The following is a 17,247-nucleotide window of genomic DNA, read 5'->3' as shown; positions in this document are numbered from 1 at the left end:
ACATATCTGAAGTTGTCACTCAGGACTTTAGTTGTGAGGGCTTAGAGAGAGAAGGATCTGATACTGCTATCATAAGCAGAATTGATTGGGCCATAGAAATTGTACCCAACTGTTTTAAGAGAGACATGGTCCTCTTTATCTTCTTTTCCCTTTGCTCTTCCCTCTCCCCTCAAATAAAATAAAAGATATTAAGGGGGAAAAAATGACAAAAGGAGATCCTAGGAGATGGGAGTTAAAGTGGAGATGGGGTAGTTATACAGGGAAGGGAGGAACAGTTGGTGGTTGCTTTGGTCAGGGGTGGGAGGGTATGGGTGGGGGTGTGGGCCACAGCTAGGTAATGCTGTGGATTGACCATCCCTCCTAGAGTCAGAAAGACCTGAGTTCAAATTCGACCTCAGACACTCATTAGCTGTGTGACCCTGGGAAAGTCACTTAACCCTGTTTGACTCAGTTTCCTCATCTGTAAAATGAACTAGAGAAGGAAATGGCAATACCATTGCATTATCATTGCCAGGAAAAAAAAACCAAATGGGTTCACGGAAGAGTTAAACACGACTGAAATAACTCTACGACAACAAGACAAAGGCTGAGTTTATTAAATTAGCCTCTCGGTGTCTGAAATACCATCAACTTGCCAGAGCCCTTTCCTCTTCCACCCCTTCCTCTGGCTGCCTTTCAGAGGCACTGCCCACAAAGGGCCATGCGGGAGAAGGTGTGAGGAAGGGGAACTTGAGCTTAGCCGCGAAGCGCAAATTATCCCAAACCAGGGCACTGCTGGTGCTTCTCAGCTCTGGCCCTCAGAGCCCTGGGGGTGCCCAGGCAGCTGACCAAAGGGTATTTATGGCACAAATGCATAAAATACGTATTCAATTAAAACATGGCCACGGCTTCAGGGACGAGGCTTTGTAAGCTTCTCGCTGGCTGGGAAGGGGAGTAATTCACACTCTGCCTGGTTCTGCATGTTATATTTGGTGTTCTATTGGAGCATGCTGCATAGCAAGCCCTCCATTATTTATGCTCCTTCTGAGATACAGAGCCCTTCCTGAGGAAACCCACAGAGTCACAGATGTGGCAGGAGCATTTGCATTGCTGCCCAGACAAAGGGGAGTGCAGGGATGGGCTCCACGGGAGGTTGCGTGGAGAAGGGCCAGCGTTACCTTGAAACAGGCCAGATCCTCGCTCCTGACTGGAATCACTTAGGCTGGGATTTCATGTTTCTGTACTTTTTGATCATTCTTTCCATCCTTCCTTCTTTCCTTCTTCCTCCTCCTCTCTCTCTCCCCTCCTCCCTCTCTCCTTCCCCCTCCCTTCCTCCCTCCTTCCTTCTCTCTCTCTTTCCCCATCTCTCTCCTTTCCTCCCACTTTCTCTCTCCCTTCTCTTTCCTTCTTCCCCCCTCTACTTCCCCCTCTGTCTTCCCTTCTCCTTTCCTCTCTCTCCATTCCTCCCTCTTTCTCTCCTTCCTTCTCTTTCCATCTCTCTCTCCCTCTCTCTATTTCCCCCCCTCTCCTTCCAAAGCTTTCTCTTTCTCTTCTTCCCTCTCTCTTTCTCTCCCCCCTCTCTCTTTCCCTCCCCTCCCTCTCTCAAATCTTGGTCCTGCTATTACTCCCCACAAGACCTTGGACAGGTAACTTTAATAACTCTTCAGCCCTCAATTTCTCACTCTGAGACCATAAGGGGACTGACCAATGAGGGCCCAGTCCTGAGAGCATGCACTGTCTTCTGCCAAGCTTGGGAATGCTTGGGGAGCCTGCTTCTGTTAGGGCATGCTGACATGGTATGGAAGGAACCTGCCTGCATTCAGGGCATCCACAAGTATTCTGTGACTATACAATATAAAGAAGAGCCTCTTGTATCTGCTGGCCATAACTGAGAATGCATACTAAAGGCTCCAATAGAAAAACTCACTTCCTCCCCCCTTCCTGCTGGCCATGAGGTTCAAGGATGACTCTCTGAGCTCCAAAGGGCTAGTAGCGGGTACACATGTCTGGGATGGGGCTGCCTCCTTTCCTCAGTCTGGGGCCTTTTGAGATCTCCAAAGGTCTGAGTTGCTAGTAGAGGTCTAGCGATGACAGAGACTGCTGTAGCCACAGCAGCTGAACTGGGTGAGATGCCGATGTAGCCCTGAGGAGTCACCTGTTTGACCCAGCCTAACAGTGGATTGACCCCCTGAAGCCAACACGCTGTGTCCTACAAACTAGGGAGAGACTACATCTATTGCAACGCCACGTGGCTTAAGTAGGGACCTTAGTGGATAAATGTTTTAATGTAAAATCTACTGTCCTCAGTAGGACCAAAGCCATTTAGGGAGGAATGTAGCTTGGTTCTGGGGATGTGCTTGTACTTCTAACATTGCTGTAATCCTTTCAGCAAATAACCCTTAACAGAAGCTAATTTATGTTAATTGTTTATCAATATTGAGGAGATATCAATCGGCTAAATTGTTATTCAAAGAATTAATCACTGGTATCGATGATACTGAGGAAATATTGGGCAGGGACCAATAGTGAGAAAAGCACATCAGAATGAGATCCAAGCTGATAGCATTAGAGAAGAAGGCCTGTCTCTCAGGGGTGCCCTTAGACCCTAGTGGGAGGGTGGCCAGCCAAATTCTGGGGACCTGTATTAGTGTGTGAGTGGGTGGGGAGAACAAGTCCAGAGTCTGGCTACCTCTGTAAAGTAAGGGATCTGGACTAAATTTACTAGGTTCTCTTCTAGCTCTGAAGTTCATTATCCCTTTCTCCCCTTGTTACTTCTCTTCTTCTCTTCCCACATCACAATCCATTCCTCTCTCCCTGGTTCTTACTGGGGGAAATCTGGACATATGCATGTATCGTACTCTAGGGTTATTTGTCCTGGAACTTTCTACCTATGATCGTGGATATACAGTTGGGAGAGACATTTGAGGCTATCTACTTTGCCCACTTCATTTTACAGATGGGGGAACGGAGGCCCAGTGAGGTGAGTTGCCTACAGTCATAGGTAATAAGTAGTTGAAATAGAATCTGAACCCATGTCCTCTGCTTCCCAATACAGCCCTCTTTCCCACTATATCACTCTGACTCTCTGTTGGTTGATTCCCAATGAAAAACACCAGAGTTCTTCTCTGTTTCATAGAAAAGGTCTACTGTCCTCTGGGACGTCATGAACTTTGGGCTCAATTCAGTGTCCTTCTTAGGGCTTGCCATTAGGGCATTTGTCTATCCATCTTTTATTCCCCAGGACTAGTCACAGAACTTTGCTATATACTTCCAAGATCCCTAGTTTCACATCAGCGTCGCAATGCCTTCCATTGATAAAGCTCACAGTCTTTCTGTTCCTTAGACTATAGGCCTCAAGAAATCTCTGACTGAAAAATTCACCCCCACAATGAGCCTCCCCACACTCAGCTAGCCTGATCCTCAGCCAACAAACAGCCATGCAGCCCATCCCATCCATGTAGCTTGTATTCAGACTTCAGTAGGAGTAATCTGAATTTACACTCATCTGGCATGGCCTTTGGAAAGGCAGTGTCAATTCCACATCATTATGGAAGCATTGGAAAACCCCAACTGAGAAATGGTCAAAAGATACGAACAGGCAGTTTTCAGGAGAACAATTCAAAGCTGTCAATAGTCACATGAAAAAAATGCTCTAAATAACTCTTAATTAGAAAACTGCAAATGAAAACAATTCTGAGGTACCACCTTATACTTATCAATGTGGTTAACATGTCAACAGAAAAACAATAAATGCTGGAGGGGATGTGGAAAAATAAGGACACTAATGCACTGTTGGAGTTGTGAATTGGTCCCACTATTCTGGAGAACAATCTGGAACTCTGCTATACATACTCTACTATACATACTCTATGGCCCAGCAATACCAGCACTAGGTCTGTGCCCCAAAGACATCAAACAGTAAGGAAAGGGATGTATGTGCACAAAAATGTTTATAGCAGCTCTTTTTGTGGTGGCAAAGAATTGGAAATTGAGAGGATGCCCACCCATTGGGGAGTGGCTGAACAAGTTGTGGCATATGATTCTGATGGAATACTGTTGTGCTGTAAGACATGATGAGCAGCATGGTTTCAGAAAAACCTGGGAGGACTCAGATGAACTGATGCTAAGTGAAATGAGCAGGACCAGGAGAACACTGTACACAGTAACAGCAGTGTTGTGTAATGATCACCTGTGAAAGACTTGTCTGCTCTGCTCAGTACAATGATCTAAGTCAGTTCCAAAGGCCCCATGATAAAATGTCATCCACCTCTAGAGACAGCCATTGAAATCTGAATTCAGATTGAAGCAACTTTTTTTCCTCACTTTGTTTTTATTACTCTTTCCCCACCATGGCATGGCTAATATGGAAATATGTTCTGCATATATAAATGAATGAAATGACAAATCAATCAATGATAGTAATAATAATAACAAAAGCCAGAAGCACTGGAAAAGCACTTAATAGATGTAGATGTTCAGTAAAAAATGGTTGAGTTGAATTCATCGTTCAGTCAGTATCCTTGCTTCCTGACCATGCTGGAGACTGAAGTGGGCAAGCTGACACCTTAATGTCCCATAAAAAGCAAAATCAGTTTGTGAATTAACCCTTTCAACTCTTCATGCTTTAGAATTTACCTCATTGCCCTCCTATGGCTGGACAGAAATATACTTGGCAATGCAGGGTATGAGTGTTTGCCAAACATCTGCAGTACATTCAGCCGCCGTTAACATGCCACATTTTTTAAAAGTTCATTCTGGGACCTCTATAATCACTCTGAAAACTTCGTCAAATTTTAAATAGAGAAAGTCTCCAAAGGGAAATGGCATAACTTTTGAAATGATTCAAGTGTTTGGTTACTAATGTATACAGCTACAGGGAGACCTGCTAATGTGATGTTACTGATAGCAAATTCTTCTGCTCTGGTCTTTTTGGTCCTGTTCCTAGAACTACAACAACAAGGGTACAAATAAAACCCTATAAGTTAATGTGAGTAAAGCTCTGAAGCAAGAGGCCAGTCTATAATTACTCCAAACAAACCAGAATCCATTTCTGGTCCAGACTGGAGGCTGTACCCAGAGAGGAAAATGGGAAAGGTGAATTTCAAATGGTTACTGATTCCATCTTTCTTCAACATAAACAGATAGGAGAATAAAAGCGAGTTTTAGAACTGTATTCTCCCACCATGAGTCAAGGATTAATTTCATGAACGCCAACTTTCAATTGTTTATAAATAGACAAATGGGATTCTGTCTGTGCTAGAGGAGGGGGATGATACAACTTTTATTTACTAATCTAGCTGTAGTAAATAAGCTCATAGAATTTGAGAGTTGGAAGGGATCTTAGCAGCCATCTAGCTCAACCCATAAATGAAAGAAATTGCTGCCATCACATACCCAACAAGTGACCCTCTCGCCTCTTTTCAAAGATCTCCAAGGAAGGGGATCCCACCATATTTCAAGGCATCATATTCCGTTCTTGGACAGCTCTAATTGTTAGGAGTTTTTCCTGATAGCAAACCTCAATTTTCCTCTTTATAAATTCCATTCATTACTTCTGGCACTGCCTAATCCCTCCTCTACTTGACAACCCTTCAAATACTATTGTGTCTCACCCCCACTCCTGAGTCTTCCCTTCTTCAGGATAAACATTCCCATTTCCTTCAATTGAAACGGATGTGACAGGAACTTAAGGCTCTTGGTATCTTACTTACCCTCTTCTGCACAATCTCTAATTCACAATGAATATCTTAAACTGTGGTGCCCAGAATGGAGTACAGTGCTACAGAGGAGACGTGACATGGGCAGAGTACAATGGGACTATCACATCCAGTGGCATATGGGACCCACCTCATAGGAGACTCAAGAGAGTCATAGAGTCAGTTGTTAAACATTTATGAGCACACCCCTAATCATTCCTGAAAACTCTTCCCCTCAACATAGCTCAAGATTATATTAGTTTTTTGGCTGTCATATCAACCTGTTGACTCATATCATGCTCACATTCTATTAACACCACTAGAGATTTTTTCCAGAGAAACAGTTGTCTAATCATGCCTCCCTCATCTTTTTTTTTGAAATTGATATCTTGTGCCCACGTGTAAAACTTTTCATTTATCCCTATTGAATTTCAACTTATTAAATGCAAGCCAATTCTCTAGCCATTAAAGATTATTTTGAAGCCTGACTCTCATCCAGTGTGTTAACTATCTCTCCTGGCTTTGTATAATCTCTTCCATACCTTTATCTATGTCACTGATCAAAATGTTAAACAGTACAAGCCTAGGCAGAGCATTCTGAGAATATTCCACAGGAGACCTCTTGCCACAATGATATTGAACAATTAGCAATTAGTCTGAGTTTGGCCATGTAAACCAATCTTGAATCTATCTGTTGGTAATATCAATCTAATCTTTATTTCACTATCCTCTCTACAAGAATAACATGACATACCTTATCAGTAGCTCTTCTAAAAACTAGCATATAAACTGAGAAATTAAATCAGCTGGACAATTACCAGATTGGAACAAAGATTTTTTTGTGATGGATTGTAGATTTTGGAAGGGGATTTAGAAATTTTCTAGTCAAACCCCACAATTAATAGAGGGGTTAAATTTCCCAATGTCCTATAGCTAGTAAGTGGCAGGATCTGAACCCAGGTCCTCAGATTCCAAATACAACACTATTCCTATTAAAATACAAATACTAATAAATGTTTGAAAATCTCGATTGGGAAAGGAAGATGGTAACATATTTAAGTTAATGTATTAAGGAGAATGGGGAGGAAATGGATTTTTTTTAATGCTCTCGTATTTCAGAGCTGTCAGTCATAAAAGCCAAGGGTTTTCTTTCAGGGCTTTCTGAAGTTGGAAAGTATGAATTACATGTACTCATTAAAAACTTTTTTATGTTGAACTCAGAGAGTGAAATTAGAAGCTACATTAATGTTCCAGCCACGCAACAACTGGGCAACAGATGTCGGCGGCTTTATGGGGAAGAGATTACATGGTCCAAGCTGACCATTTACTGTATGTTTGCCTGGCAAGGAAAAAGTAGAACAAGCTCGATGTCCAATTACAGAAAATGTGCCGCCTCTGAAAAGAGAGAAGGCTGCAAAACTGACTGTGGTCATTTCTGAACTGCACATTTTTTTCCATTGAGCTGTTATTTCAGAGGGTTGGGTGGTTTGGGGTTGGTTGCCTGGTTTTTTTTTTCTTTTCTTTTTTTCTTTAAAGAGTGAAGAGATGATCTTGCCCCAGTCCACAGAGCCAGAAAGCTGTCAAATGAAATCCCAGGGAAGACTTAACATTCCTTCCAGTTTCCTTACTCACACGGTGGGTGAGTTTTCCAGCCATCCACATGTGAACTAGCTGGCATTTACATCAGAGCAGTTCCTTTTTCTTGCTGAGAACACTGGAATGCCCGAGCTGTTTTGCTTTCATGGACTTGGTGATAGGATCATGGATTTGGAGCTGGAGGTTACCTGAGAGGTCATAGCTTCCAAGCCTCTCCTTTTATGGATGAGAGACTGAAGCGCAGAGAAGGTTAGTGAGTTGACTTGAGTCACATGGGTCACACACATGGTTCTGGTTTAGACCCTGAGGTTTAGACAACAGGGTGGAAAGTGGAAAGTCATCCTTTCCTTAGAAATGGGGAGTGGCAAAAGGGGCTTTAGCGTTCTCTTCTTTTGGGTATGTACATTGTGGACAACCCTAGTGAGGTAAATCAGAAGTGTTGTTTTGAAATATCATTTTCTAGAGAACAAGGTTTGTAACATGGTAGGAGAACCTGAATTCAATCCCTTCTCAGTCATATGTGACAAGTAACCTTGGACAAGTCACTTACCTTTCTCATACTTGAAAATGGGGGAGGGGTTGACTTGGAGGCCTCTAATACCCTTTCTAATTCTAAGTCTGTGACCCTAGGAGCATCCATCAACCCCAGAGATTCCCAAGGTGCTAGACCTCTAGGCACTCTGGAGGAGTTAAAGGTCTCAACCACCTATTTTCAAGATAAAATAAATTTTGGGACATTCTGGAATACTGAGTAGGCTGGAGGGTCCAGCCAACACTTGGGTTTTCTGAACCAGTTTCAGGAATACTTGTTTAAAACCAGTACCTCAAAGGGTCTCCTGCCTGCCCACAACACACTAAACATAAGCTACTACAGCAGCCTTATTGCTAACTTCCCTTCACCTCCATTTTTCAGAGTGGCTCCAACCCTTCCTACCTTGTCACTACGCAGGGTATCAGGAGCCTGGCCAAGCACCAAGGCTGTCATTTTGGTTTGTCACTGCTGTCCTCTCCTGACCTTTGCCCCCAAGCCACACTTCTTTGGGTGCCCTTCTGTTTTGCTTCAGGTCCTCCTTCTTGGGACTCCTACCCATTTTTGGATCTTCTTTGCTTCTTAACTCCCAGATTTTGGCAAGAAGTACAAACCACAGTGAACTTGTTAAAGGTTTCTCCACTTGATGAAGCAATCCAGTCTCAGATACTAATTGTTTATTTCTTGGCAAGTCACTTAACCTCTTTCTGCTTCCGCTTTCTCATTTGCAAAATGACATTATATCTACCTCCCAGGACTGGCATGAGAATTGAATGAGTGATATGTATGAAGTATTTTGCAAACCTTGAAGGGCTACATAAATGCCAATCACCACCACCATCATCATTTTCTTCTTCATTATAGATGCAGAGCTGGAAGGGACATTGTTGTCATTGTTCAGTCTCTCTCAATCATATTTAACTCTTCATGACCCCTTTTGGGGTTTTCTTGGCAAAAGTGGTTTGCCATTTCCTTCTCCAGTTCATTTTACAGATGAGAAAACTGAGGCAGAGTTAAGTGACTTGCCCAGGGTCATAGAGCTAGTAAGTGTCTGAGGCCAGATTTAAACCCAGGTATTTGATTCCATTTTGGCAAAAAGACCAAGAATTGCAAGCAGGGTAACCAGATAATAAGGTCCACAAGAGCTATCTAAGCTCTATCCAATGGCAGATAGGCAGTGAGTTTGGGCAGAAGGAAGAAAGTTCGTTTTGGTAGGAACCCACTACACTTCTTCATCCAAATGGCTATTCCCAAGCCAATGGTAGCACTGCTCTAAAAGACTTGGTAAAACTGGCCAAGGAAATGAAGACAAGGCCAGTTGACGTGATGGACACAGATGTGCTAATAAGCCTTGACACTTCCTGTCTCAACCCCAGGCCTGCCCTTAATTCCATGTCAAAATGATTCTTCTTTTAACAATAGACCTGACCTTGAGTGTTCCTTTGGATTCTGCTCACTAGATTTCTTTGATCAGCTTCCTGCTACAAAGCCTAGAAAAAGTCTAAAAGAAACTGACCTTCCCCTGTCTCCACCAACCTCTACTTACTAAATCCTTCTGTATATTCTCTGATTTTAGTTTCTCAAAAAGCTTTAAGGCTTTTCATTTCTTGTTTCTCTCCCCTGTCTCCAAATATCACTGTTTACCTGGCTGGTACAAACTTCAAGATCCCATTTCTAGAAGTACCGCATTGTCTTCTTAGGCCTCGTCACAAGAGAATGAACACATTCAGTTATCTAGACATAATACCCCAAGAAAGTCAAAGACAGAAAGAAAGAGTTACTATATAACAAAATATCCACAGCAACACTTTTTGTGGTCACTCAGAACTGGAAATAAAGTGACTGCCCATGGATTGGGAAACTGATGAGCAAATGATGGCATATGAGTGTAGTGAAATTTCATTGCACTAAAAAGAAATTATGAATATGGAGAATTCAGAAAAACGTGAGAAGACTGGTATGAATTGATGCTGTGGGATAAATGGAATGTCATATAATTGTAGTGACCAATCTTGGTACCAGAGAAGAAATGAAGAAGCATACCATCCTCCTTTCCTTGGAAAGGTGAGGGGTCAGGGGTGCAGAAAGGAGCATATGCTATCATACATGGTCATGGTGCTGGTTAGTTTTGCTCATCTGTTTTGTTACTAGAGGACACTCCCTGGTGGGGAGGTAGGGGGAGTAGATATGTATCCAGAAGTGACCGTGATATCAAAATAAACAGCAACAAAATTTGAATTAAAAAAAAAAATCTGTTCCTCTACCTCAAGCCTGGCTAGGGTCACTTTTGATTCACATGTAATATGGGCAGAGATTTTTTTAAAAATCCAAATAGACTTTTGGGAGTCTCTTCTAACCAAATTATAGTGCTAATTGATGATGCCAACATGCATAGACTTCATTGTTATGGGGAGATGACTACCCAGGTTTTCTTTCAGACACATCTTGTCATTAAATAAAGTTCCTTTTTCTCTCTTGCTGGATTCTGCCAAAAATTAGCTCTCCCCTCAAAGAAGGAAACACTAGAAATTCTCCTCCTTGATCTATGATTTTCATCTTGTCTTGGTGTCTTTAGGGCCTTGAACATAGTAGTCTTTTATTAAATGCTTGCTGGATTAGATTAGATTGGATCTCCCCTACCTTTTAATGTCACGAGAATATTTCATACAGTCGGGCAATAAGAGTTGGTCAGTTCCTTCCAATAATTCTCTGCTCTGACAAGCTCTATTCAGGGAAGAGATCCTCAGGTCATATCCCCAGAGCTTTTGTTCTTGGGAACAGAGAGACCCTCTGTTGGGGTTCTTGACTTACACAGATAGTTGTTGGGAAAGATGTGGAAGCATCTGGTGCTTTGATGTGTCTTGTTCCCAGTTTCTTTGACTGTGGCTTCGAAGCCATAGTCTATATAAAGGAAATAGAAAGTTTTACATTATTAATTACTGACCTAATTGCATATGCAGATGGCACAGTGTCATGTTGAACATACAGCATTAAAAGGTCAATTAGTGCCCTATTTCCAGGTTCAGTGAATTAGTTCTTTTTTCTCTCTCATTTTCAGTGAAACTTTTAAAGTCATACTTTGGAGACAGCTTCAATTAATATCATCTGGTCAAGAGAATTAAATACAATATTTAGAATCCAAGGAGACTAAAGCCACATCTGGAGAGATGTGGGGGTGGGCTGAACAAGAAACTACACATGTTTCTGTCCTGCCTTTCCTTGCCTGATCATGCAGTGCCTCTGAACTGATCCCAAAGAACTAGCCAAGACCCTGTGCACTATGGAATGTGACCTAGGAAGGGAAGAAGCATTTGGGGAGAGCTAGCGCTTCCTTTGAAAACATCCAACACCTCCCTCCTCAGGGTGGGCTTATAGAAGGGGCCCCTCAGACAAGTGGAGATGCATACGATGGACCAGAGTTTCCAGAACATTCTGTTTTGAGACTCTGCCTTGACTCCTGCCTCGCCCTCCCCCATAAGACAAAGAAATCTTTCCCCAGATAATGGCTTCATCATTGGTCCCCAATTCTGGTGGCATCCTCCTCCATGTCAATGTATTCTGCTTTCCCAGACCTTTAGAATGGGAAAGGACCATGTGAAGTAGGAGAATTAGCAAATGACTGGCCTCCTCTTCCATCTCTTGGTAAAGAGGTGGTGAAGTAAAGGTAGAGAAGGAGAAATGTATCTTCAGATTTGGTTGATGTGTCGATTTGTTTTACTGGACAGTACATAGTTGTTACAAGGAAGGGTTTCTATGTGGTGGAGTGTGTGGTAGCATAGTAAAAACCTTCTTTTTCATTCAACTAAAAATATTAAGAATTTTTTATCTTGTCTAAAACCCTTGCTAGACTTTTTAGATTAGGTAATATTTTAGCTTGGTGCCTGGTGCGTAGTAGTGTGCTTTCCCTTTCTTTCCCTTTCCTTCTTTTCCTTTCCTTTCCCTTCCTTTCCCTTCCTTTTCCTTTCCTTCCCTTCCTTTCCCTTTCTTTTCTTTCCTTTCCTTCCCTTCTCTTTTTAGGAGAATGTGTTGAAGAATAAGGACAAAAAAAAGTAAAAATCAAACTTTTTTTTCAACCAATCAGTAAACATTTATTAAGCACTTATTGTTGTCTTCTGCACCCCCTGGAATATTTGGGCCATTGATACATCTAAGGGCAATCTCCAGTTTCCCACCCACTGAAGCGTTTGGCATAAAGATAACCCACTCTTCTCCAGAATGGATTAGGTTGGGAGCTTCTTGAGAGTGAGTCCTGTCTTCTGCATCTCTCTTTATTCCCAGCACTTAGCACGGTGCCTGGCTCAGAGTAAATTCTTAATAAATGTTTATTAACTAATTAAGAATTTTGTTCATAGGGGTGGCCAGGTGGCGCAGTGAGTAAAAGCGCTGGCCCTGGTGTTGGGAGACCCAGGATCGGTTTTGGCCTCAGATACTTGACTCCCACACAAAAAATAATTGTCCGTGTAACCTTGAGCAAGTTACTTAATCCCAATTACCTTTAAAAAAAATTATTTTGTTCATGTCTGTGTTTGTCATCACCTTATGCATTGTGTGTGGTAAGCCTTAAACTATCAACTGAGAAGTCCTCACAATTCAATTTCCACATCACCTGTTCCCTTCCTCTCTACTCTAATTCAAGCAGCCATTCCTTCTTCCTTGAATTATTTTAGTAGTCTTCTCATTGGTCTTCTGACCTCCAGATTCTCCCCTCTCCAAACCAACCTCCACATCACTTTCACGATAATCTTCCTGGAGCCTGGTCTACACTCCCTTGCTCAAATAGTCTGTGGTGGCTCCTTATTGCTTCTAGAATGGGCTACAAACTCCTTAGCTTGGCACTTAAGTGCCCTCCCCAATCTGGTTCCATCTATTTTCTGGCATTATTTCACATTTTTCACCTTCATCCATTCTACATTCCACCCAGACTAGACTGCCAGCACTTCCCTACCCTTGCTGGGTCTCCCTACATTCATCCAGGTTAAATCCTCCATGCCCACAATATATGCCCCTTTCATCTCTGCCTGCCAGAAACCTATTTTCCTTCAATGCTCAGTCCAGGTGGCACCTCATGAATGAAATCTTCTTTGATTTTCTCCTCCCCTCCATCCTGGAAAATGTGCTCTTCCTCCTCCAGTTTTCCTGGATGTGTGGCTCTCTCCTTTGTTCTTACCTACATTATATTTATTTATGTACATGTCAGATCATTCCCAGCAAAATATAAGATGGTCGAGGGCAGAGGCTACATCACCGTTCAACTCTGTATTGTCCATATGTAACAACAGTGCCCCCATATTTTGGATGATGCTTAGTCAATTTTTGCAGGATTGAATTGAGAAGAATAGTTGGACTTTCCAAAGAAACTTCTGAGTTTAGAATGAGTCAGTATATTCTAGAATCACAAAATTTTAGAATTAGAAGGGTCTTTAAAGATTACCTAGTCAATTCTCATGACTATGAATGAAGACATAGAGGTCCAGAGAGGTCACTTCCAGGAGAAGGTGAGAATCAGTATGGATTCTCCCTAGATCAGTGCAGAACACAATCCTTCCATGCTTTTTCATTCCTGTGTCACGAATGTCTATAAATCCTCTATTGGCTTTAATTATTCCTTTAATTATTTTTAGTATTGGTGATACTAAAGTTCTACTTCTGCTGTCCATCTGTGGTCTCTAATTCCCTATCATTTCTTTTTCCCACATCCCCTACCCCCCAAATTAGGAGTTAAAGTATTTATTCATCTAAGTCTCAAAGCCACTGGTCAGGCCACTTCCTGGTATTAAATTGTTTAAAGACCAGATCTCTAAGGGAAACATATCCCACAGATTCTATGAAAGGGGAAATCTCTCTGCATTTGTGAAACCTAGCCCAGGGTTGAAGATTCCCTACTATCCTACTATTCAACATCTGCACTCTGAGTATACAAACCAAAAATAAATTGCATGCCAGTTTTACCAAATGCACCAACGTACAAATTCTGGTGTTTGCAATAGTAGAACCCTCAAAAGGAACCATAATGTATCAAGGGGGAAAAAAGTTTCTGATGACTCGTGAGAGTCAGTAACTAAAAGTAATGAGCTCCAGAAACAGTTTTGTCTGCTTGTGAATATCCTTTAAAAAGAATGAGAAAAACACAGACGACTGAGGCCATGGAAAAACAAATCTTTCTAAATAAAATGCCCTTAACATTTTCCGTAAAGAAGCAAGGTCATTGTAAGGCCAGTTACCCAAAGTGGATGCTGATTCTCCCAAGTCAGCAAAATATATAAATATAAAATTCATGTTTGGGAACATGAATTTTCTCACTTTGTAGCCAAAGAGCCCTCTGCCAATGTAACCAGTCCCAAATTTCTTGAGAATGGGATTTTTTTTTTTTCTGGAGTGAATGGCCAATGTCTGTTAAAACAGATTCACTTCACTCTGGAGTTCCTGAAAACCAAGTTGAAGGAAATTAGAATATTAGGAAATTAAATGAATTTAATGGAATTAATTTAAAGAAATAATGAACTTAATGAATATGAAATAATGAAATAAATAATGAATTTAAATAAATAATGAAAATAACAAAACAGATTAAATGAATTCAATGAAATGGATGGTAGGAAATAAAATGAATAATTCTAGATCTCTCTTTAGGGTCATCAGCCCACAATTACTGCCTTCCTACCGTACTGACTTCCTTATTATACTCATTTCGATAACATGCCCTTTCCCCTTTCCTTCCTAGAGGCTGAAGGTGGTAGAAGAGGTGACCCAATCTCACTGAATCAAGGTGACCTGTTCCAATGACCCTGGGAAGACAGGCCAAGGAGAGTTTTGTAAGGTTGCCCCTGGAGGGGCTGGGGAAGTGGTGGGGAAGATTATGTTCTCCAGCTGACTCAAATTTGCAAGTTTTCTGGACAACTATTTCTGTCTCAGTTCCTCTATACAATTTTCTTGCTCTGGAGTCTGCCTATGGTCCCAGTTTTCTAGGCAGCCATTCAGCTGTATGGTTGTCTCAATTAAGACTGCTGAATTTATATGCAGAGGAAGTGCTATAATGAGTTACTAATTTAAGTCCTTCCCGCCCTAGGATGGCTCTCAGTTGACTGAATTCATTTTCCAACAAGCTATCGAAGTCTGCCTATCAGGTCAGAATCTCAATAACAACCAATTAATCAACAAGCATGTACTAATTACCTACTTTGTGCCAAGAACTATCCTAGGCACTGGAGATACAAAGTTATAAATGAACAGCCCTTTTCCCGCAAGGAGCTTACATTCTATAAGTCCTAAGTAGGACAAATGCCTCCCAGGAGATACATAAGACAATCCACTAGGCTATGGGAAGAAAATATTGGAATTTCTATCTACATTTAGCTTTACTAATATTAATTAAAGAAATTTCTTTTGCTAAATATTTGTTTACTAAAGAAATTAAGATTGACTAATATTTATTATATGAATTAACACTGGCACCCTCCTTTGGTCTGATTGTCATACTATCATGCAGCCAAGGTATTCCAAGAAGAAACTAGAATTTCCATCCTATTGAGAAGTTACAGTGGTACCTTCACCCACTAGTTTGCTTTTAGCATATCATAATATATTGCATTTACACATGCCCCATAAAGTGAGTTTATGGTTTCAGACTACTTAAAATTCTTCCATATTGAAAATTTCAGTGGGTTTTGAACCCATTTGTTAAACATATAAAAATATGAGACCTTCTTAGTATTTTGAAAGAATGACTGATTGACATTAAAGAAGACGGAAGTTTACTAACAAAATTTCTATAGAAACCTTTGTATAATTGGTAGATAGGATTGAAAAAATTGCATCATGATTAAGTGTGGCTGACCACTGGGATCTACAGATCTTTGCAAGACATCTTTTCAGATGTAACATCCATTTTTAAAAAGTACCAGAATAAGCTGAACTTAGAACCAGGTCTTGAAATGACTATATCAAAAAGTGTTAAACAAAAATGTCAACTTTGATCATGTATATTCAATTACATTGCTCTCATGAAATTTTTTTTATCAGTAATGTTTTGCTGAAAACAGAAATGTTTTCTTTTATTGATAAATAAAATGAAATCTTTTAAAAATTTTTTTGTCAATTTCATCTTCATTTCATTATCTTCTTGTCTTTTCATGTGTTTTCTAATGTACGTAGTATTCTAATGTAGAAGTATAGGTTATAGCTTCTAAATAAATATACGTATATTATGAGTATATCCTCAAAAAACTTTTATAGAGAGAATTATGAGCAATTTAAAAAGTTTGAAATCTACTTTTATGGGAGACAACCTGTAGCCATATTAAGTATATACAAAATAAGTGTACACAAAATATTTATAAAAGAAATCAAAGGTGATTTTGAAGGAGAGGCACCAGAAATTAGAGAGATTCAGAAAGGACTCATGTAGGGGGGGTAAGAGCTCAAATCTGATTTTTAAAAATATATTTTAAATTTATTTTATAGGCATTTATAATAATCTGTCCCTCCCACAGCACGCTTCTCCCCTCACTGAACAATAAAAACAAATGAAACCTATGCATGTCCAAAAAAAACCCCAAAACATTGGCCATCCCTGAACATGCAACTTTGTTTGTCTGTCTGCCTCTTGGTCTCTCTCTCTCTCTCATTTCAAGTTCATTGCCTTTCTATGTCAAGAGGTGATATGTGAATTGCATATTCAGTCTTTTGGATTCATGGTTTATAATTGTATTGATCAGAGTTCTCAAGTCTTTCCAAGTTGTTTTTCTCTATAATATTGCTGTTGTTCTATAAATTATTCTCCTATTTCTCATGTCACTCTTCATCAGATCATAGTGGTCTTCTCAATTTCCCTTGAAATTGGCCATTTTGTCATTTCTACGGCACAATTATCTTCTATTAAATGAACATCTACTATGTTCATATACTATAATTTATTTAGCTATTCCCCTATAGGTGGACAGCCCTTAACTTACAATTTTTGTCTAATAAGAAAGAAACTACTATAAATATTTTTGTACATATGAGACCTTTTCTTCTTTACATTATCTCTTCGGGTGTGTTGACCTAGTTAGTGTTTCCATAGCCAGGTCAAAGGGTATGCACAGCATGGTGATTTTTTGGAAGCAATTCTAAAATGCCTTCCAGAATGGCTTAGACCAACTCACATAAGCAAGAATTTTGAAGAAAATGAGTGACTCTAAGAGGCAGAGGTAAGGAAGGAGTATATCCCAGGTATGGGATACGCATGTGCAAAAGTGTGGAGACGAGAGCCGGAATTGTCTTGTATAGGGAGCTGCATGATGGCTAGTTTGACAAGACTTAAGCATATGTAAAGGGAACTATGCATAATATGACTGGAAAGACAGATAGAAGTTATAAAAGGTCTGAAATTCAAGGAGTCTACATGTGTTCCTGGGAATAATAGGGAGTTACTGCATGTAGTAGGGTATCCCATTGTAGCTAGAACTC

The 17,247-nt window shown here is 40.6% G+C and overlaps 1 protein-coding gene across 2 annotated transcripts in view; it reads left to right on the top strand.

Annotated features, from left to right (window-relative positions):
* ZNF438 (zinc finger protein 438) overlaps window positions 1-17,016 on the top strand; it is a 208,611-nt gene extending 191,595 nt beyond the window's left edge. Inside the window, exon 5 of one of the 2 annotated variants that reach the window (XR_011168035.1) lies at window positions 14,522-17,016. The gene's annotated coding sequence lies outside the window, so the exon portion shown is untranslated. The remainder of the gene's footprint in view (window positions 1-14,521) is intronic. The other variant, XR_011168032.1, reaches the window with a different exon arrangement.
* The last annotated feature ends 231 nt before the right edge of the window (window positions 17,017-17,247 follow it).

Source organism: Petaurus breviceps, unplaced genomic scaffold (assembly GCF_028583685.1).
Source record: "Petaurus breviceps papuanus isolate PSGF00001 unplaced genomic scaffold, PetGlider_PUasm1.0 178, whole genome shotgun sequence".
NCBI lineage: Eukaryota > Metazoa > Chordata > Mammalia > Diprotodontia > Petauridae > Petaurus > Petaurus breviceps.
This window is presented reverse-complemented; position numbering and strand designations above follow the sequence as displayed.